This window comes from Rattus norvegicus, chromosome 1 (genome assembly GCF_036323735.1).
Source record: "Rattus norvegicus strain BN/NHsdMcwi chromosome 1, GRCr8, whole genome shotgun sequence".
Lineage (NCBI taxonomy): Eukaryota > Metazoa > Chordata > Mammalia > Rodentia > Muridae > Rattus > Rattus norvegicus.
Genome location: NC_086019.1, coordinates 208,696,648 through 208,719,079, shown reverse-complemented (window position 1 = coordinate 208,719,079; position 22,432 = coordinate 208,696,648). Strand labels below are relative to the sequence as shown.

At 50.2% G+C, this 22,432-nt stretch overlaps 1 protein-coding gene across 16 annotated transcripts in view; it reads right to left on the bottom strand.

Annotated features, from left to right (window-relative positions):
* Shank2 (SH3 and multiple ankyrin repeat domains 2) overlaps nt 1–22,432 on the bottom strand; it is a 445,157-nt gene that overhangs the window by 301,221 nt on the left and 121,504 nt on the right.

Genomic DNA, 22,432 nt, shown 5'->3' with positions numbered 1-22,432 from the left:
CCTGTCTACAGAGCCGACTGGCCAGCAGATCATCCAGGAAATGAATCACCTGAAAGGCAAAGCCCTCATGTCACCGGATCCTCTAGCTATGCGGAGGGAGAGACGTGTCATCTGTTTTCATACCTCAGAAACTGACAAGCGTCTTCTCTGTGGCGCCTCAAACACTTACACTTAACATTAATTTCATCTCTCGCTCTTTGAAGCCTGGCTTCTAAATCCATAACCTGCCAATCACACCCTACGAGTCAGGCTCATGGGAAGGGACTCAACCTCACCCACCAGGCTCAAACCACGCCTGGGAAGGACGACATTGCTGTCACAGGCAGCACATGGGCTTCCCAGCCTGTTCTATAGAGCTCAGAAAAATGCCCCAAGAGGTCCTCCCAGAGACCTGCACCCTCACAAGCCCCAGAGCAACACTTTAACGCTTCACCCCAGGAGATGGAACACCAGCCCAGCAGCACTTGGAAGTTCCAGCACGTTCCCTCTCAGCTGATGCTTACTTCAGTTTCCTCATCATTATGGTTTCAAGGAGTCCCTTCACATTCTGGGTCCTGTGCCCATTGCATCAGAAGAGTCTGTGGGGAGATATAAGGTCCCACTCTTCTTGATGTCCCTGGCACAGTGCACCCCACCAACCCTGGAACCAAAGACTCAAGGATGAGGCAGTGGAAGGAGTCAGCACCATGGAGAGTGCCTGAGGACTGTGCAGGTCCTGCATAGGAGCCTTGCTGAATGCATGGGAGCCTTGCTGAATGCATAGGAGCCTTGCTGAATGCATAGGAGCCAGATGTGTTGTAGGCCAAGGGCTGGACAGCACAGCAGCTGGAAGAGCTATTCTCTCAGGACCCTACAGATGTGTTGGCTGCCACCTCAGCCCACCCCAGGGCACCTGCCTGCTTCCCACTGTGAACTTGCTTCGCCCTAGACTAGTGTGCATGCTGAGCTACCCTTACGGAGTGTGCTTATCAGAGTTACACTTTGACCTTGGACTTCGGCTTTGAACTGCTGTAAGAATTCAATGTGCGTGGTTCATAAGTCAGTAAGTCTCTTGGGTATCCTAGGAGAATGCAGGGCTCCAAAAAACTCCAACAAGCAAACCCGGTTATGGCTGAGGGGGAGGGGCAGCGGAGTGTTTTCTTGGCAAGGAAGGTGTAAGAGAGACTGCCAGCTTTGGCCTTGCCACCTCATTCCCTTGGTCTCTTGCTGGAGGGCAGTTACCACCCTCGAGTCAGTCACTGCCTCCCTACTGTGTACCAAGGGGCATTCACTCTGCACTGTGGATCTGAGCTTGCCCAAGCTAGGCCAATGGCTCCCCTTCTCATTGCCCTCTCAACAGCCTTCTCTTTGATACACAGCCAGAGCACAGAGGAAGGCCACTGTACTCCATCCTGCTCCAGCTTACAAGGATGTGCCTCAGCTAGCAGGTAGGCGGCTTTGCCATCCCCACCGCCCTCCCATCATGGAGAAAAAGCCTCTACATTGAGAGGGAAGCTTACGGCAGTCACATCTCTTGTTCTGGTTGACACAGCAGCCTGGGGACACGGTAGATACTGGAGCTGGGTGTGGACCTTTAAACTTGAACTTCTTCAGTGAGTGGGGAGGTTGAGTGAGCTGAGAGGTTGCTGACACCTCAGACAGACTCTACAGGGGTCTTTGCCCATCTCCAGGATAAGGCCTGTGGGGTCTGCAGACAACAGTGTCCTGGGACTAACAACTGTGACAGGGCTGAAGAAAGAGTGGCCACCCTAGGTTATGATGGCTTTGATGGGCCATCTTAGGGAACTAAGAGCCAGTCCCTAGTCACAACCAAACACACACACACACACACACACACACACAGAGAGAGAGAGAGAGAGAGAGAGAGAGGCTCGCACACATATGCACACATACATATACTACACTATTTTCAGAAGAAAATACATCTACAGAGAAGCAAGCATAGGCGGCTTCCCTAAGCACTCTATTTACATATCATTTACATACTGATAGGCGTCAGAGGTCAGCTAGAGGTGATCTGAAGCACGCTAACCATACAGGTCCTGTTCAACACTACTTCCTTCTCTATAAGGATGTAAGAATTGGGGTGGTTAATCTGTTTGTTGACTTATTGGATCTGGGAAGAATTAGGAGCTACACTCTGGGTGGGTCTATGAGGGCATTTCCTGGAAGGACTAACTAAAGAGAGGAGAACCTCCCCCTGAGTGGGCAGTGGCTTCCCATGGCAACCCAGATAGAACGAGGTCCTGGGGAAAGGCCTGCTACCTGCCTGCCTTGGTGTTTGGCTGGTGAGTGTGCCTGTCCTGTTCCTCCTGCAGCCATCCTTTGAGCTGTCAGGACCCAGCTTCTTTGACCTTCCAGTATGGACTAGAGACAGCTCTCCAGGAATCTTCTGAGCCTTCAGCACCAGATTGGGATGGTGAGGTGTCCAGTCTTGTGGACTGTGCAGCTACAGGGTTCCCAGCCTGCACAGCATGAGACAGGCACTGCTGGACTACCCGGACAGTACCATGTAAGCCACTAATATATACCTGTTCTATTCATTCTGGTCCTTTCCAGAACCCCAATACAAGCATCCATGGGGTCTGACATATGGCAGGATCCTGGAACTGATCCTCTCTGACAGTAAGGGATAACTAGCTCCTGAACTATATGCTGTCACACTAAGTTATGACAGGTTCTAAGCGTTGCCACTCTGGGCTTGCCCATGTGACTGTGGCAGGGTGACAGGGCTGTCAGGTACAGGCCAGTGTCAACATAGGTCTCAAAGTGGCCTACATTCACTTAACTTTTCCTCGTATCCTCCATCCTCCAGTAGGCCAAACTGTCTTTCCTACATGGTGACCTCAGGATAGACTTCCATGTGGCAAAACCCAAACTTCTTGAGTCTGGCTTCTGGACCTCAAGAAATACCTTGTCTACCATAATCCCTTGGTCAGAACATAGGATTACATAAGGATGGAAAGGGAGGAAGATGTCGCCTGTTGATGGAATGGGCTGTATTTTGTTTCTTATTGTGTTCGAACTGTGTCTGTGTGTCACCTGCAGCATGAATATGCCACAGAGAGCAACTGGTGAGTGGGCCACCTGGATCAAAAAGAGGCCCAAGGGGCCAGAGAGATGGCTCAGTGGCTAAGAATTCACGCTCCTCTTGCAGAAGACACAAGTTAGGTTCCCAGCATCCATATCAGCAGCTCACAATACCAAAACTCTAGAACCCACTTCTGGCCTCTGCAGGTCACACACACACACACACACACACACACACACACACACACACACACGTACACATAATTAAAAATTTTTTAAAATCTTTTTAAAAAAAGTAGCTCGCAGGTGCATGTACTCTGGAGTCTGGAGCTGCCAAGCCCACACTTCTCAGACGGCACAGCACTCTCTGGTTAAGACAGCTTCACAGTATTTGCTGATGCTGGCGGTGTCTTTCCCAGGGATGCTGGGCACCGTGCCAGGCTCCTAATTACAAGGGAGCCAGGTTGTTGGCCCAGTTGGGGCTAGGAGATCCCATTTGAGGAGAAAAACAATCTTCTACATTGACCTAACCGGCAAGCAAGGCAACACGACGGCCTAACTCTCTACCTTCACTCTAAGGTCCAGTTTCCAGCTGAGACACGGAAACCTGGGCCAAGTAGAACATCTGCCATCTCCTTGGAGGGTGGCCACCTGCCTGGTCTATTATGCATAGGGGGATTCCATTCAATGGCATACAGTTTCCTGTCATAAAAAATTATCTGTGGCAAAGTAAAATGCTGTAAGAGCCATCAGAGGAGTATCCTAGTCTGTCTTGGTTATTTAAATGCTTGCCGTGTGAGTCCCTGAACTTGTTCTCTAGAACCATTGAAAATGGTTGCCTGAGTTTATAATCCTAGCATTGAGGAGGCGGAGCCAGGAAGACCCCTGAAGCTCGACGGTTCCCCAACTTAGCTGAAATAGTGAGCTCTAGGTTCAGTGACAGACTCTGTGTCCTAAGTGGGTGGGGGGACTGCAGAGATGGCTCAGTAGTCATGAGCAGAAGAAGCTTGGCTGCTCTTACAGAGAACCTAGTTCGATTCCCAGCACCTACATGATGTTCACAACCATCTGCCATTGTCGGGGGACTGTGCACCAAGGCCTAATGGGGGCCTAAAAACACAGACAGTTGCAAAACCACTTCTTGCTTCTCTCTGGCATATCCAAATAGCCAGCATCCCTCACTACTGTTGTGCTCTGGGAGCTGTGATAAAATGAAGCAGGAGCCACGTGAACTCAAGCTCTGCCATTAACCAAGATGCTGCCGTGTGACTAATAGGCAGATATCCTATATACCACAGGGATAACCCTGGACAAGGAGAATGGCTGTGTCCTCGGTGGGGCAGAACAGTTCAGTGCAGGCTCCACCTCCCCACAGTGTGGCTCAGTACTTAAAACTTGAGGCCTATTTCCGAAAATGTCCATGTCATACTTTTGGACAGACATTGACTACAGGTGACTAAAATCACCTACAAGGGGCGATTCACACTATTTTCAATTCACACTACACACACATGAACTAGTTCACATCATTTGGTGATGGAGGAAAGGCTTAAGTCACGAAGCCTAAAATCAGGTCCACCTGGAGATATATAACCTGAGGGGATGTTATTGGTTCAGCTTCTTGTACGAGTAATAGAAAACACAGTTTCATCACCATCACCATCACCATCACTCACAAGCCACACTCGGGAACGGCCGGCCTCTAAACTATCAGCCAAAGTTGTGCTGGACCATGAAAGCCAAGGCTGCCCCTGCAAACCACTGCTGTTTGTCAGCTGCAGGTCCTGGAACCAGAGAAGGCTGAGCCTGGCTGACTCTGTTTGTTTCCCTTTTGTATTTGTTCCTCAGACAGAGCCTTGCACGTCACCCAGGCAGGCCTCAAACTCCTGTCATCCTCCTGCCTCAGCCTCCCGAGTGCAGGTTTGATAGGCACCCCACTCTAAGCCTTCTATGTCTTCCATGTCCTCCACAACCTCCAGCAAAGAGAACGAAAATGAAACAAAACCGATTCCTGCCTCACCAGCATCCCTGCAAACCCCTGGTATTATAAATAAATCCCAGAGAGATGGGGTCCTTTGGGGAAAAAGACATCACACTTTTAATGAGCCCCAGAGCCAGAGTAGAAACTCCTTAGGTAAAGGACCCCCCCCCCGTCGCCACCCCTTTCCTCATTTCCCTTGTCACTGTGAGTTGGTCTGCTTGGAAGCTTGGATCCCCAGGGCCCACCTACCCTAAAACACATGGACTGAATATATGTAATGTAAATACCACACAATTAAATAACTGAAAATTCCGCTTTGACACCTAAAAGGATATTTTTTGTCTTTAAATCAAAAGGTGTTTTCTTTGCTAAAACCATCCCAAGAGCAGCTGCCCGAGTTCCTTCACCCATTTGTAGGGACAACTGGTATCACTGGCTTTTAAAATGTCCTTGCAAAGAAACTAAAACCACTAAAAATGTCAGTCAAGGATTCACAGTTTCCTGCTTTGACATTTGGTGGCTAAAAGATGATTCAGGGGTTAGGCATCGGTTCTAAAACCTGCAGCTTCATACTGAAGCCCCTTAAATAAGCATCCTTTTTGTGGGGGCAAGGGGGAGGTACTAGGGAGATGGTTTGGCAGATAAAGTGTTTGCATGAGGATCAGAGTTTGCATCCCTAGAATCCAGGTAGAAAATCAGGTGGGTACAGCAGAGACAGGAGGATGCCTGGAGTGTGCTGGCCAGCCTGTCTCAGGGAATCTGAGCTCCAGGGTCAGTGAGGGACCTTGCCTCAAAAACTAGGGTGGAGAGTGACTGAGGAAGACTGCCCTTGGGCACTGGCAGCGTAAGCAGTATGCAGTGGGACACACCAGGCATTTGTGTTAGGAGTGTCAAAGCATTTACTTTAAGAACACCGAGGCTCAGGAAAGTTCAGGGTTCAAGTGGCTCTTCCATTTGGATCTATGTCCCTTAATTTCCATCAAGGGACATTACTCTGTCCTAACTGTTGTCTGATTGCTTAGGCAACATGTATCACACTTCAGGAGAGCAAAGCCGTGGGCACCAGTAAATAGCCCAGGCAGCCACATGGGCAGTTATCACTCCCAATAACTTGTTAATGGAGCCATCAACGCTGAACACTATAGGGTGGAGGTTTGGGCTGGGGGCCGCTGGGGACAAAGCGCAAACCCCAGCCTCACACTGTGGCTCTGCGGCATCTTCCCCAAAGGTCTTTATTCCACACCTGTTGCTGCCCTAGGGCCGGGGTCAGTCCAGCCACATAGCCTAGAATCCAAGCATTTTGAGGCCAATCCTCTCAGGCTCCCTTGTCTCTTAGACACAATCTGTGTGAGGCCAGGGCAATGTTTATTACCAGCTTCCTGGTCAGAGGCTGAGGAATGCCACTCACCCACAGCTACCCCATCCCAGAACCCTTCTGGATTGCAGAGGAAGGGGAAAGGACCTCAGCTCAGTGACTGACAGCTACAGGCACCTCCCAGATGGTGTGCCCTTCACTCCCAAGATGCCCTCCCAGTAAGAACTACATTTCGGTAGCTTTTCTAGACTTTTAGGAGTTCGTGTGGGGATCTGAGGGTCACCTGCTGGTCTTTGCTACCAGCTTTCCATGGCATTCCTGGAGCTTTCTGGGTACTGGTTGCCCACGTGACAAACCCATCTCTGAGAGCTGATGGGGCTGATCCAAACACTAAAGTCTGCTTTTAAACCCAGCGCTAGGTCTCCTGGGGATACTTAGCTGCTGGCTGGGACTCTCATCTCTGACACAGGTACCAACCGTTCCCAGATCTGCTGAGAACACACACACACACACACACACACACACACACACACCTTAGCAACTACATACTGGCACCTCACATTTTAATTCCTTTGGTTATGATTCACGGTGCCATGTATGACAGATACTGAGGGACAATAATCCGAGAATAGCCATCAGGCCTGTATGCAGCCGAGTTTCGGTGTCAGTGCCTAGGAGCTGCCGGGAAGGAGAGGAGCCACACCAGGACAGGCCTTGCACCCCCCATCCACTGCTCAGACTGAACCCAGCAGACCTAATGAGACAACACTAGGCCCACTTGACATCACATCACCTCAAACCTGTTGAGTTATTTTTAATCACAGGAAAGAGTGTGCTGACACAATCCAGGAAAGAGGCACAGGCAACAGGCCTCATAGCAGAATGCAGGAAACCTGTTGGGCCCCAAAAGAGCACTCACCCACTGCCTGCCAGACTGGATAAATGAGAGGACAGTCCTCTGGACTGTGACAAAGGATATGCCCACCCTACACACCCCGCCCCCAGCCTACATAAGCCCGGCAGATAACGATACTTGGTTAGTTACACTTCAAAACTGTGGTCAAGGTCACACTTAAAAATGGATTGGCCATTTGGCCAGTGAGCGTCAGAGACCAGACATCCCTTTTCATTTTGTGTGCTCTCCCACCTCTGATTTGGGAGTGTGACCCTGAGACCAGCAGGCATGCTTGTGCGTGCTCTCGCATATTCTCTCCCATTCACATTGTGCTCATCAATCAGCTCCTAGGCCAGGCTCACCGAGGAAGTCCTGCAGTAAAGGATCAGAGGAGCGAGTGTGCAAGGGTGCTAATCCCCTCTTACTGGGGGTTTATGCAAAGCCACTGCAAACCCATGGGGCGAGCATTCCTGTGAATCAGGGGGATAAACAACCCCGGCTCTCTGCCTTGGTGTATGGATAGCAGAGCCCACATATCCAAGCCCCTGTGACATTTTATGCCGGGTTTAATCTGGGAGTCAGGGAGAGGTCAGGTGGGTGTGGGAATAACCCGGGAGGAACAAAGTGAGAGCCCAGACCCAAAAGCCCCTCCTCTACACATGCACTGTTGACAGGTTGCATGGTCACACAGAAGAAAAGCATGAGGCATTTCCAGACTGCAAAGCCAGCCACGTCCTGGTTATCTGCAGCACACACACACACACACACACACACACACACACACACACACACACACACACACACCATCAACCTTTCCTGCGGCGAGCACAGCAAGCTTCAGAAATGATTCCCAGAAACTCTAATGGAGCGTGATTGACTAGAGCGAAGGTGCTATTACAGTTATCCACCTGTGTCACTGAATGGCGAGAAGGCCTCCTTTGCCACAAGCAGTGCTGCCATCCATCCACATTTCTGGCATGCGCACTTGGAACAAACATTCATTGGACCTGGGGGGCCTGCAGGTGCTTCCCCAGAAGATGAGCTCCTGGAGCTGTGAAGACATGGATCCCAGCAGGGCCCTGCCCTGTGACAGCTCCCTCTACAAAGAGACGCAGCATCCCCACCGCGCTTGGAGTTTGGAGTGTGCATGCCAACGTGCCAAGGTGCACGCGATTTGGCTCTTCCGATGCAAAGGAAAAGGTGAAGATGTCTGGGAAGAGCCGCTGTGCGTTGGGGCCGTTTGGTGGGGAGATGAGTCACCTCTTACCCCCATGGACACTGAAAACCCACACCCAGGCCCAAGAGACGTGTCAGATGAAGGCCAGCGTCACCTGAGGTCCAAAAGCTGTCAGCCTGTATTTCAAATGCTTTCCCTCTGTGAGGCACCTGACCTGAGAGAATAAAGTAACTGCTAAACCTCGGGTGTTCCACAGACATGGCACCGCCAGCATAGGCACCACAGCAGGGGGCCTCCAGCTCCCAGGAGGCAGCTTTCTGCAGAGAAACCTCAAGTCACTCAGGTCTGCACTGCAAGCCAAAAACCACAGTGAGCACTCTCAGCCCCTCTTCCTACAGAGGGAACCCGAAGCAAATGATCTCGCCCATCTTAAGGAAGATCAAGCCCTTGGAGCACAAAGTCACCAGACACACTTAGAACTAGCAGAGGTCCAGATACAACCACCAGGTGAGTCTCCTCTTGTATTGACTACAAGATGCAAATTAATGTTCTTCAAGTTCGTCTGACCAAGTGACTCCCACTCCTCAGAGTAATGGAGTTATAAGTGGGTCTGCAACGCCTGGTGTGGACATAATACATATTGTGTATGCGTGCCTTGCTTGAAGGTAGGTATTCGTGCCTGGTGCCAGCAGAGGCCAGAAGAGGGCCTCAGATCCCCTGGACCTGGAGTTGTGAGCAACCATGTGGGTGCTGATAATCAAAGTCCGGTCCTCTGGAAGAGGAAACAGTGATCTTCTTAACTGCTGAGCCTGTAATATTCAAACTTTAAGGACAAAGGCCAAGACTCAAACTTTAAGGACAAAGGCTGCCTTAGGGGAAACAACAGGTGGCTGGGACTTTAATATACTGTCCAAAGAATTTAGGATAACACCCTGTTCCAGGAAATGAGCTAACTGCCCTTAGCAGTCCCCGATCGCATGAATGAGCTAACTGCAAAAAGGGAAGGGCCCTTAGCAGTCCCCCATCTGCGAGCCGAAAATATCTCACCATTGATGAATGTAAGGGTCAAGGCTGTCCTCCACAAGTGTATAAAAGATGTGTGCTTTTGTCATTCAGGGCCGCCTCTGTCCCGATTACAGGGCCACCCCAGTGCACTGGATCATTAAACCTCTTGCTTATTGCACCGCTCTCCATCTCCATGTTTTCGTGAGTGGGACCTCCTGTACGTAGGGCTGATGGGGTCCTACAAGCCATCTCTCCAACCACATGTATCTTTTATACAATTTATCAAGAGTTACCAACCCAAACTTGGTGACTGGTGGTTTCCAATGCCACAGAGGCTATGGTTTATATAAGGGTCCAGTTGTGATAAGGGCCAACTTCTAATCCCAGATTCAAGTGTGCTGACCGTATGGCTTTGGCCCTGTAACTTAGCAGGAGCCTGTTTCCTCACTATGAAAAGAGGCAGAAACATTGCCTATCTTGCCAGTGACATAGTAACTGCTGTACTTACTCCTGGACAGTAAACACCTCAATAAACCATAGTGCCTGCAACACCTGGCTACATTTTAAAACACTCTTATGCATGATAGAGGAATGTGCTTTGTCTTCTTAAAATTATGTGTGTGTACATTTGTGTGTGTGTGAGAGAGAGACACAGAGAGGGAGATATTATGTGGAGATTGATAGAATTGAGGTGTCTTTCTCTACCTCTCTCCACCTTATGTTTTGAGACAGGGTCTCTCACTGAGTCCACAGCTCAGCATTGGCTCAGTGGGCCAGCGAACTAGTCTTTGCTCCTCAACAACAGGGTTACAGAGGGAGAGTGCCCTGCCATGCCTGTTTCTTTAGTGGTTGCTGGAGATCCAGTAGGTCTTTGCACTGGCCAAGCACTTTGCCTACAGAGCCATCTCCCTGCCTAGAGAAGGGGGTGGGGTTGGGGGGTAAGAACCACCTGTGGGGAGGAGAAGAGAGCAGAAAGGAGAGGGAGAAAGCTGGGCTTTTGTGTCTCTGTTCTGCTTCTTCGCTTAAACTTCAAAAGGATGCAAATATATCACATATTGATAAACCCAAAGTAAAAACATAAAGAGCAGCCATTAAAAATCAAATAAGATTTAACAAAGGACTCCCGGTGCACCCATAGCTGCTGGCATAAACAAATAAGGCCGCACTGCAAATGACTTTTAATCTCCATCATCTAACACAGAGCCCACAGGGGCCACCACAGCAGTGAAGGCCGCGGGAAGTGTAGCAGTGAGGCAGGCTAGGCAGCAGCTCAGCTTTGTTGTCAGGAGCGTCTTTCCAGCCTGGGCTAGGACAAGCTGAGGCAAGGAAGACCCTTTGTTAAAAAAAGAGAGACTTTCAGTGGACCAGGGCAGCTCAGACGGTTAATCCCAGCACTGCTAGGGTAAGGCAGGAGGACTGCTGGGAGTACGAGACCAGAACGAGCTACATAGTGAGTCCCATGTCACCCTGGGTCATGGAGTGCACTCTGTCTCAATTAAAGGGAAAACAAAGGCACCAAGATGGCTCCGTGGTTAGGGGCTTTGCTGCTAAGCCTGGTAACTGGGCTTCATCCCTGCGACCCACAGGTAGAAGGAGAGAACCAACTGCTCAAGTTTTCAGTTCTCCATACCCCTGTGTGTGTACACAGGTGCACACATGCATGCCCATGTGCACGCTCACACACACACACACACACACACACACACACACACACACTAAATAAGCGTCACAAGCTTTGAAAAAATTAAAAATAAAAAGCAAAAACCGAATACAGACTAAAAAAAAGAAAGAAAGGAAAGAAAAAACCCGAAGGTCTTAACACAGTAGGAGAAACTCAGGGGATTAGGACAGACCCCGAATCGTCATATGATGTGACCTGTGACACAAGCTACAGTCTCTGTTTCTACATGGTCCCCAAAGGCCATGTCAGAAACTTAATCTCCAAGCATGTTTTAGGAGACGGGGGCTAATGAGAGGCTACGAAGTCACAGGGCTCTGAGTTCCTCTCCTTTCACACTCCCCTTTGTCCCAGTGATGAGAGGGCCAAGGCTGTCACCAGATGCCAAGGCCAAAGGAGTCTGTTACCATCTACAACTGTTTCAGGTAAGCCCCACCAACCTTCCTGAATGGCCTTGTTTTAGCCATAAGTAACAGGTCAGGATTGACCACTTCTAGCCAGGCTGAGTGAGAGGAGAGGGGAGAGGAGGAGGGAGGAGAGGCTGCGGCACTGACCCTATGTCTGAAATATTTCTGTTATGTGGCTTTGCAGGGGTTGGTGTGGGCAGTGGAGTGCTACCAAGCAGAAGCCACCTCCAAGCAGACGTGAGAGGGACAGACGGGTGGCTTGCATGATCCCTGAGGACCACTTTGTTCTCCAAGGAGGTTCTGGCCTGCAGAGGTTGGATTTGACGTCAGGCCTCTGACATGGTGTGCCTTTTTTTCTGACTTTGGGCCACAGGGAAGTCATCTTTGATCTTTGCAAAGGGCATCCCTGATAATGAGCTGGGTTCCACCTCTAGCACCGCTCACCCCAGACTCAACATTCTGAGGAAGATAGTGTCTCCCACTAGAGCCTAGAATGTCATTGGGCCCTCCCTGCCTCCCACCATCTCTTCCCTCCACCTATCCATCTAACACACAAAGCCCAGCTCGGGAGGCCTGCACCACAGGAGTGATGGGTGTGTAGGGGAGCCAAGGTGAAGTTACACCTGCTAGGTTGTTTCCAGAACCCTCAGCATGGGTCCTGTGTGGTTCCAAATACACCCTGTATTGCCAGAGTTCTGTTTTAAACAAGTCCGCTTCTGCTGACTCCAAGCGGAGAAACATGTTTTTAATAATGTTGACCCAAAGTAAGGAAGGGGATTTTCATGCTTGCAAATGGTGTATCTGGTAACTGAAGAGGTCCCCTGAAAGCCAAACTATTTACAAAGGAATAGCATGTTCTAGAATGTTCCTTTAGCACCTCCTGCTCCCGCTTATTCACCTACTGTGCAAAGGAAGCTGAATCTCTAAAACCGGAAACTTAAAACCTGGCAGAAAGCGCAGTACAGTTACAGGCCTCTGTTCCTGTCTCCACCCCCATTAACCTTTCTAGGGCTTCCATTATTGTTTTTGTTTTTGAGAAAGGGTGAGAAGGCAGATTCACCAGCTCCCAATCTGGAATCTGGGGATCCAGGGCGGTTGGTCCTCATAAAGCCTCCAAGGCAGGAGGCCACCCTCAGTTCCAGGCTTCTCCCTTTCCACCTGCAGAACCCTGTGCTCTCCGCTGCCTTCTGTGTAGAAAGGGAAAGAATTCAGTCCTATAAGAAGGAGGCTCAAAAGAAACACAGAGACAAAGGCTTGTCTCCCTCTCTTTTATAAACAATGACGCTTCCTACAGTGTTCAAATAAATAATCCCTGAGCGGAGTTAACGCTGAATGCCTTTGAATATTCATGGAGAGTTCGAATGCATTCCTGCTCCAGACTAGATTCACATATAAGAGATGACACGGATGCTGTCCCTCCTGCCCTGACCTTAGGGTCACTTCTCTGCCTGATGCTGTAGACTTAAGAACTGTGGGAGGTGTGGGAGAGCCTGTTCTCAGAGGGCAAGGCATTGACGGGAGGGGGTAGTGAGGGTGGGAGGGTTGGTGGGGGGGTGGGGGGGGAGTTGTGTGTGTCCATGCAGCTGACAGGTAAGGAAGCCTGCTGGCCATGTCGAGAAGAGAATCCAAGATAGCTAATTTCTTGGAGGAGCAACAGTGTCCATTTTCTGAGGGGTCAAGCAAAGGGCAGCATTCAGATCCTTTGCATGGGGAGAGCAGCACCACAAAGACCCTGGTGGGGGGATGGTGTGGATGGGGGAGGTGATCCCCTGGGGCCTGCCACCGTAGCTTTATTGAGATGCCAAGATTATCCATGGATGCTCAGCAAGCTTGGACCAGATTAGCATTTCAATGTAACTCTAAAGCAGATGGCTCTCCCCGGGTGGGGGTGGGGCTGGGGGTGGCGGTGGAAGCATCCAATCCCTGGGGCCCTGGACAGAGCAAAACTGAGGAAGGGTTAGGGTCCATTCAACCTGGTAGCTTTAGCCCAAATGGACCTCTCTATCCTGCCTTTGGCCTGGAAGTCCCACCACATGTTCTCTTGAGTTTCCAGCTTAGGACTGTGCGAGGTGAACTCCCCATCACCCCCATCTACTCCCCCTCCCTTTGTGTGTGTGTGTGTGTGTGTAGCTAACAGACCACTGAAGTCTACACACACACACACACACACACACACACACACACACACACACACACACACCTTGCCCTTCCTGAAGAAACTGCGTCACATCTATAAGCAAAATCCCAAATCTTGTCAGAGGACAAGACTGTTGAGAGTGGAAATGTTGTCCTCTGAGAGCCCAAATCACCTTGGCTGAGTAGGCTCTTTAACAGCATTTACTTTTGACCTCTGTATCCAACCCAGTGTTCTCATGGCTATCAGGTAAATACATCCCCATGCGTAGCAGAGTTTTTCCTCCACCGACCCGAAAGATGGGACTATCATAAGGTAAGATCTGAGCTGCGGAGGAAGGAGGTCCCCTCCGGGCATCTCCACTGGCACACTTGTCAAACTATTGACTTACAGCTCCCTTGTTCTGTGGCTAGAAGGTCATGTAACTGCTTCCCCAGTGGAGTGTGTCGTTCAGGGCAACCCAAATCCATGTCCCAAGGCCTTATCACTTATTTAGCTTAGAATATAAACAGGGTTCGTTGTTGTTCTTGTTGTTGTTGTTGTTTTGTTTTAATTTCCTTTAAAGCAGGTCAAGGAGCTGGGGAGACGGCTCTCCAGCACTGGCTGCTCTTCCAGTGGACCGGAGTTCAGTTCTCAGCACCCATATAGCCTCACAACTATCTGAAATTTCCATTCTGGAGGATCCAATGCCCTCTTCTGGTCACCATGTGCAGCTTAATGTATGTGCACAAATCTATAAACACATACAAAGAAATAATCAAAGAAATCTATAAAGCAGAGTCAATGTTCTTTATCAAACGTGTATACGTGTTTATAAAATACATGCTGATATATTTTAAGCCTTGCTGCTTATTCTAGAGAATTGTAGTTAATAGAAGGCCCATTTTAAACAACCTGCCTGAAACCTGGTGAGCCATGGCCTTGCTATTAGGGCCTTTGTCTATGGAGAGAAGCAAGGGTCACAGGTGTCCCATTTGAGCAGCTTCCCAATGTGTAGAAGGAGAGACTCTCTGACTGACAGGAGGCCACTTCAGGTCAACCAGGGAAGGTTGATTCAGGAAGGAATAGATTCCTGGAGCCCACAAGGCACCAAAGGAGGGCTGCAGAGTGTGGTTGCCAAGGCAACCTCACCCCCAGAAAGGGCGTCTTGGGAATGATGTGGCAAGAGCCTCCTTCTTGTATCTGTCCAGAACCGGAGGCAGTTTTCCAGGGGCATAGAGAAGAGAAAGAAAGGTGGCTGGGGGCTAGGCCTCCCTCGGGAGGAGTCAGTTCCCTCCAATAGGACCCAGGGACAGAACCAGAATTAAGAAAAGAAAAATAGAACAAGACTAGACAGGTGTGCCAGGTTCACACACTGACAAGAGTAGGTAGTCCTCCAGGACAAGGAGGACAAGGACATGGGTCCCTGACCTAACCCATGACAACACCACCTTCAACCCCCACAACACACACTGAGCTTGGGCCAGAGAGAGAGGAGTCAGTCACAAGGAGGTAGAGGAGGAAGAATGGGACAGAGTGACTCCAAAGTTATGCAGGACGCCCCTGGGAGGGTGGGCAGACACAACAGGGAACAGATCAGAACCCACTGATGCCATTCTAGCAATACTCCCTGAGGCTCAGGTCACACAGGAGCAGAAGGCTGGAGGAGCCTTGAGTAGCACAGGACTGGTGTGAGTGAGGCCTTATCATTTCCTCCATCCTGCCTAGAGTGACATCTGGCATTCATGCTCAACTGGGTACGCTCAATGCTTGTGTGGTGACCAGAGACTGTGTCTTCAGGACAGTATGAAAACACCTGGGCCTGAACTTGCTCACGATATGCCCAAGGTATGCCTCGATAAGGGTGTGTCTTAGTCCAATTAAATCAACAATGTCACACTGCAATGTAGAAAGCAAGTGGGCCCCAGCTGACTGTGGAATTTCCAAGCCACACCTGCTGTGTGTTGGCCACTGTGGCTGGGATGCCACCGGTCACAGCAATGGCTGCTCTGTACCAGGCAACGGTCACTTTAGGCACAGAGGAGATCTCTTAATTATAGCTACCGTAAGGCAGTCCTGTGTACGTGCTTGGACTCATATGGTTTCCTTCTCTTCCCCACTGACTGCCTGCACTCTGCACCTCTGCGGAAAAGCTACAGCCAACTTAGAGACATCACTACCAAGCACGTGAAGCCACTGGAACCACAGAGATATTTGTTACCACGCAAGTCTGCACAGACTAATGCAAATGGTGTCAGTCATTATTTTAAAAGCGCACTGCCTTGGTGTCGTTCCAGCTTATGCCCCTGCCCCAGGCCACCTAGCGTCACTGTGTGTGTAGCAGAGAAGAGCCCTGAATGCCTGCCTGACCTTCCTGCCCCCACCTCTCAAGTGCTAGGGTTGGAGGCTGCATGGCCACCCCAGCTTCAGCTCTGTTTCCCCCCATGATAGTTAATCTTCATTTAAACTTGACTAGATTTAGAATCACTTAGGAGACACGCCTCTGGGTATGTCTGTGAGGATATTTCCAGAAATGTTGAGCTGAGTGGGGAAGACCCTCCCTCAATTTGGGTGGCATCCTCCAACAGGAAGTCCTGATATCAAGAGGTCTAAGGAAAAGGAAGGTAGGTACCCTATGCCTCTCTTTTCTCCTATTCCCTCCCCTTTCCTTCCCTCCCTTCCCTTCCTCTCCTTTTCTTTTCCTCTTCTCTTCTTTCTGTTCTGGATTTGTCTATCACTGCTGTTGCTGTGGCAGCCACCAACCTCTGCTGAAGTTAAACTCTTACTTCCTCAGCCTTTCAAGGCAGAGCAAAGCCTGCAGACAGCTTCTGTTGGCCTTTCCAGTCCCTACGCTATAGCCACAGGTGGTGGGATCCATTCCTGTGAAGTGTCTAGAACAGCCCAAGGATGGTCTTGAACTCTTGATCCTCCTGCTATGATGCCTGGCTAAGATTTTTTTTTTAGATGTGTTGGGATGGCTCTGACACCATGATGGCTGTGCTGTGGATGTACCCAGGCCCCAGGCCACTGAGCACTGAAATGGAAGACACCTTAATAAAGCTGGGACACCAAAGGGAAGTGCATCTCCTCCCCTCATCATGGGCCCAGGACCACTGGGTAGCCATGCCACATCAGGACAAGGGCAAGTGAAAAGGCATGTATCCATCTAACTCTACCTGATATTCCTGTGACATCAGTGGGCCAGCAGGGCGAGCCTCTCGCTCAAATGGAGAAAAGGTGTCAATGGCAAAGACGTGTTACCAAGGAAAGATACAGCTCTAAAAGGCCTGCCTTGCCTCCAGGCTGATGGCAGGAGCTTGCTTCCTGTCTCTTCTTGGCAGTGAGGTCTGCTGCTTTCCGAGTGCCTACCTGTTATTACTACTGGAATGTCTACTTTCATTTTCTTTTGATTGGTTTGAGATAGGGTCTCATGTGGCCCAGGCTGGCCCCAAACTCTCTCTGTATGAGAAGACAGCCTTGAACTCCTGATTCTCCAGCCTCTGTCTGCTGAATTTGGGAATTCCGGACATGTGACAACATACCCAGTTTGTGCTGTGCTAGGGACAGAGCCCACGGCCTGTCAAGCCAGCATGAGCCACATCCCAACCCCAGGCCATCTTTCTTGCATGGACTCCTGTTATCAACAACCCCGTTATGTTTGTTACATTTCTGGAGTGAAAAAATCACCCTTATAATGTTTTACAAAAAGAATGAAAAACACCATCCACTTCACGCCTGCATCATCCCTGGCAGTCCAAAATTAGCATAACAAATGTTCTGAAGGAACTCCTAAAAGGGACTCTGAGCAATCTTCAACAGCAGTCTCCACAAGCCCTTCCTTCCCCACAGCAGGCACGGCATCTCCCCTGGCAATGGGCGGAGGCATCTTCTTCCACCCAAACTAGGGTGTTCTTGGGAGAAGTATTATTGTGCAGATGTTTCCCTAGAGACAAAACTCTGCCCTCCAAGAAGCAGAGACTGGCTCCACAGACCCTAAAGCCATCCATCAGAGGTCTGGAAGAAGCACCTGCCTTGGTCACCTCTAAATGGAGCTGAAGGAAATATCAATTTCCAGATTCACTGTTTTTATCCCGACACCAACACTTCACCCTAGTTCCTCCACAGTGAGGCCTCTCTGACAGAGAGGAAACAAGGGGGCTATGGGGGCTTCAGGACTGCCAGTGGTACCTGGCATTCCAGTCAGGGAAGCAAACGGAGAAGCCAACCAGGCCTCTGGGGACCCACGTCACCAACATTCCAAACAGCTCCTAAGAACCCGGGGGTCCGCTTCACATGGACCTGAGCTGTGCCTCCTAGCCAGTCCTCAGAGCACCAGCCCCTGAATTGAGGGCAGGGGTAGGCTCAGGAGAATCTGTCTCTCTGAGCATGAAGTAAAAACCATGGTAGAGGTGGCTAAGAGGCAGCCAGGCCCTGCAGATCCTTAAGGGTGTATCACCAGGCGGGCCTCCTTACGATGTCCCTGACTGTGCTTGCACTCCCTGCAGTGCCATCCCGGTGAAAGGCACAGACCCAAGCAGTTGCCTTGAAATCAAGTCATCTCCAGAGCTTAGATGCCAAGTTACTATTTTCCACTTGTGTAGCCAACAAACACACATAGTCTGTGCCAGGTCCGAGCTGAGGAGCCAACTATACTTCACAGATGAATAATCAGATTCACCCTGAATGACGCCTTCCCAGAAAGCACTTGGGTTGTGTGTCAATCCCCATAAAATTGGGGGCAGGAGGAGTTGTTATGGGTGCTCTTTAACTCTGGAGGAACAATTTCTGTGCACCTGTAGGTGTATGTACATATTCCTATTTGTAAGGGTATGCATGCACGCGCTCGCGTGTGTGTGTGTGTGTGTGTGTGTGTGTGTGTGTGTGTGTGTGTGAGCGCGTTCCTGTGTGTGCATGTAGAGGTCCTTAGGAGCCAGAGACCTTGCCTTTTGAGACAGGGTCTCTCCCTGCATCTCAGCTGCTTTTCCGTTGCTGTGATAAAACGTGACTGAGGCGACTTATAAAAGGAAGAGTTTCTTTTGGCTTATGGATCTTGACGGAGCGGCACGGCAGAAATCGGCAAGCGTGTGGCAGGGACGGGAAGCTGAGAGCTCACATCTTGAACAGTAAGCCTGGAACAGGGAGAGTGCACTAGAAGGCTATAAGCCCTCAAAGCCTATCCCTAATGGTGTGCAAGGCTCCACCTCTTAAACCTCCCCGAACAGCATCCCCAGCTCGGAACCAAGTGTTCCAAGTTTGAGCTGTGTGGGGAGACATTTCCCATGCCAACCACCACATCCTGGCCAGGAAGCTGCAGGGCTCCTTTTGTCCCTACCTCCCTAGCACTAGGATTATAAGTTAGAGCCACTACTCTGGGTGTTTCATGCCGGTGCTGAGGCTCAAATGCAGGTAGGTCCTCATGCTTGAGGCAAGTTCTGTATTAACTGTGTCATCTTCCCACCTTGGAAACTTGTTCTGTGACAGTCTTGCCAGCCTGAAACTGGCTATGTAGACCAGGTTGACCTCAAACTTACACAAACTCCTGCCTCTGCCTCCTGAAGGCTGGGATGGCAGGTGTGTACCCCACTCTGGAAGGAGTTCCCCCGTGGTGCTAACTTGTCTCGTCAGCTGCTGCTCACATTCTGTGGTGAGCTTCAGGTAAAGCACAGAGTTACTTGAAGGTATCGGTCACAGATGCCCTGAGATTCATATCCTCTAAGGACCATCCTTTGTCCCTGAAGCCAGCAGGGAACAGACCCCTTCTAATCCCAGTGCTGCTATCTCTCACTAATTGAGATCAATTTGCCCGTATTAATGTCATGACTGGCTGAGATTTCTCTCTCTTGAATAAATACCATTTCTTAAATACCAAACCTCTGAGGCGTATTCTCAAAATGTTAATAAAAAAAATGGGGAAGACTCATAGGCTAACACCGTCTCATGCAGTATCCGATACCTATATGTGTATACTTGTGTGGGGTGCAGGTGTATAGGGTACATGGACATGTGTGCACACACACATAGACCTTAGAGGACAACGTCTTTCCTCAGGTGCCAGTCATTCATAATTTTATGTTTAAGTGTTTATGTTTCTCTCCCCTCCCCCGTGTGTATCTGTGTGTATATCTGTATGTATGTGTGTGTATCTATGTGTGTGTGTGTATCTGTGTGTGTATATCTGTATGTGTGTGTATGTGTATCTGTGTGTGTATGTGTGTGTGTAGTGTGTGTGCAGGAGTTGCAGAGTACAAGAGAGCACATCTGATCCCCTGGAGCTGGAGGTACAGACAGTTGCGAGCTGCTGTCTGGATGCTGGGAACTGAACCAGGTCCTTCACCAGGGGCAGCTGGTGCTCTTAACCAGTGAGCCATCTCTCTGCCCCAGCCCTCTTTTGAAAGGCCTCTCGTGGCCTGGAATGCATCAAGTAAGTTAAGCTGGCTGGGCAGTAAGCCCAAGGAAACTTCCTGTCTCTGCTTCCCAGTGTTTGGATTACAAGTGTAGGCCACCCCACCCCCAGCTTTTTATCAAATAGTTTTGAAGCAATGGATTTAAACAATTCTTTTCCATCTACATTAGCAACCAAAATCCATGATGCCAAGCCTTCTCCCCAGTGCGAAAACCTCCTTCTGGGCTGGTACAGGTTGGGAGAGCAGCAAGCACTAGCCAGGGTCCCCATGACAAGCATTGCAGGGTGTCCCCCGTGTGGAGACAAGATACCAGAGACAGAACCACAGTGGTGGCCCATGGCCCTGCATGGGGTAAGCTGTGTGCCTTCTCTGCCTCCATCAACACTGGACTTCTGGGAGAACTGCATTCTTTCTCAGAAGACGCTGCCTTCCTAACTGTTCCTTGCTGACTTGGGATTTCCTGATTGGCATGACCTTTCGTGCAGGGTCATTGTGAGCTGCGGCTCTCTTCTAGGAAGACTTGGTTCCACAGCCCCAGCATCTTTCCTTCCATGGGAGCCCTACTCTAGGCATGTCGCTCAAGACTCCTCACAGAGGCTTCTAGGTCTAACAGCGACAGGGTCAATGCTGTGTGTCTGCAGAAGTGGCAGTAATGGACCTGAGGCTGCTCTCTGCACTCCTAGGAAGACTAGCAATGGTGAAGGGGGCCACATGAAAAATTATTAAGAGAACTAGTGCCACATCCTCCACATGGCCCCTAAAGCCTCCCTGACTCCACGAAGATCCCAGGGAGTGATCATTGTGCTAAAAGTGCATGAAAAGTCTCCCCAAGATGAACCCTGGACGGGGCCCAGATGGGCAGCTGTATTAGCATCAGCCTCAGTATACCTTATTGGCACATACAGCCTGCTCTGGACAAAGGAAGTAGAGGAATTGGCTGCCCACTGCAAGTGCCACTGCCTACCACAGTTGCAAGAGTCTATTGAGCTCTTGGGGACATGAGCTAAGAAAGGGCTATGCAACTAGTATGTGCTTGCTGCTGTCAACTTGACAGGGTCTGGAATAACCACATGGACAGAGGCCTCGGCACCTCTCAGGGAGTTTCTAGATCTGGTTAGCTGAGATGAGGAGGCCCGCCCTACCTGTGGGCAGCACCTTGAGTTTTAATCATAACTTGTGAACAAAAAGGAGGAACTGAGACCGGTGAACACTGGCTTTCATCACTCTGCTCCCTGACTGGATGCCATTCGACCAGCTCTGGGTGTGGTGGCTGGGTCCTGTGAACCTGCAGTACTCACCTTGGTGCACATCACATCCCCGCCAGCCTGCTAAAGTCACGCAGGGTCATTCTGGAAAGGATAAGAAGGAGTAAAGGCGGAGGTGGAGAGCCATTGAGTGTCCTCTGTGAGCTACAGAGGGAGCCAAGGGCTGGATCCTGTGCTGGGACCTGGGACCTGGGACCTGGGGCCTCTGCATGTTGCAAATCAGCCAGTGCGGCAGAAAAGAAATGGAGACCCAAGTGCCACATTATGTCCCCAACAGGCCCCTCTGCCTCGAGAAGAGACTGAAGCTGATGACACACTATGGTTTGGGAAGAGATGGAGTGTCCAGCCTCCCTGTGACAGTCAAATCGTACAGCACCTCAGGATCCCCGGCATGTATCTGGTGTCTGAGTGAGGGCCCCATTCTGACATCTCCTACTATGGGGGCATATTCATTACTTTTCCCAATGTTGGGACAAAATAATTAACAAAAGCAACTGAAGACCAGAGAGGTGGCTCAGTGGATGAAGGTGCCCACCACCAAGACTGATGTCTAACCCTTGGGACCCTCACAGTGGAAGGAGTCCTATGAGTTGTCCTCTGACCCATATCCACAGCCCTATACACACACAAATAAATATATATAAAAAAAAATCAAAGCAAGGCAAGGGAAGGGTTAACGTAGGCTCACAACTCAAGGGTACCGTTCATCATGGTGGGGCATCTGGTCACCCACAGTGGCAAGCAGGGAGAGGAATGCTGGTACTCAGGTCACTTTCTCTTTGTTATCCAGTCCTGGATACCAGCCTGTGAGATGGTGCTGCCCACTTTCCCCGTCCTCCTTCTGCAGTTCAAACTTCTCTAGAGGGGCTGAGGAGATAGCTCAGTGGGTAAAGAACCTATTGTGCATGTCTGAGGAACAGAGTTCCGTGGCCCCACCCATGTAAAACGCCAGTCACAGGGCAGGGATGTACACATTTAATCTCAGTGCTGGGCCGTAGAGATGGACAATTCCGGAGGCTCCCTAGTCAGGCAGACTCACCAGGTCTGTGAGCACCAGATTCAGGGAGAACTTGTGTCAAAAAGTTGGAGCGACTACAAGTAGAGAACCGACTCTGCTTTCTGCCTCCTCATGTGCAGTGCTGTACACACACACACATACACA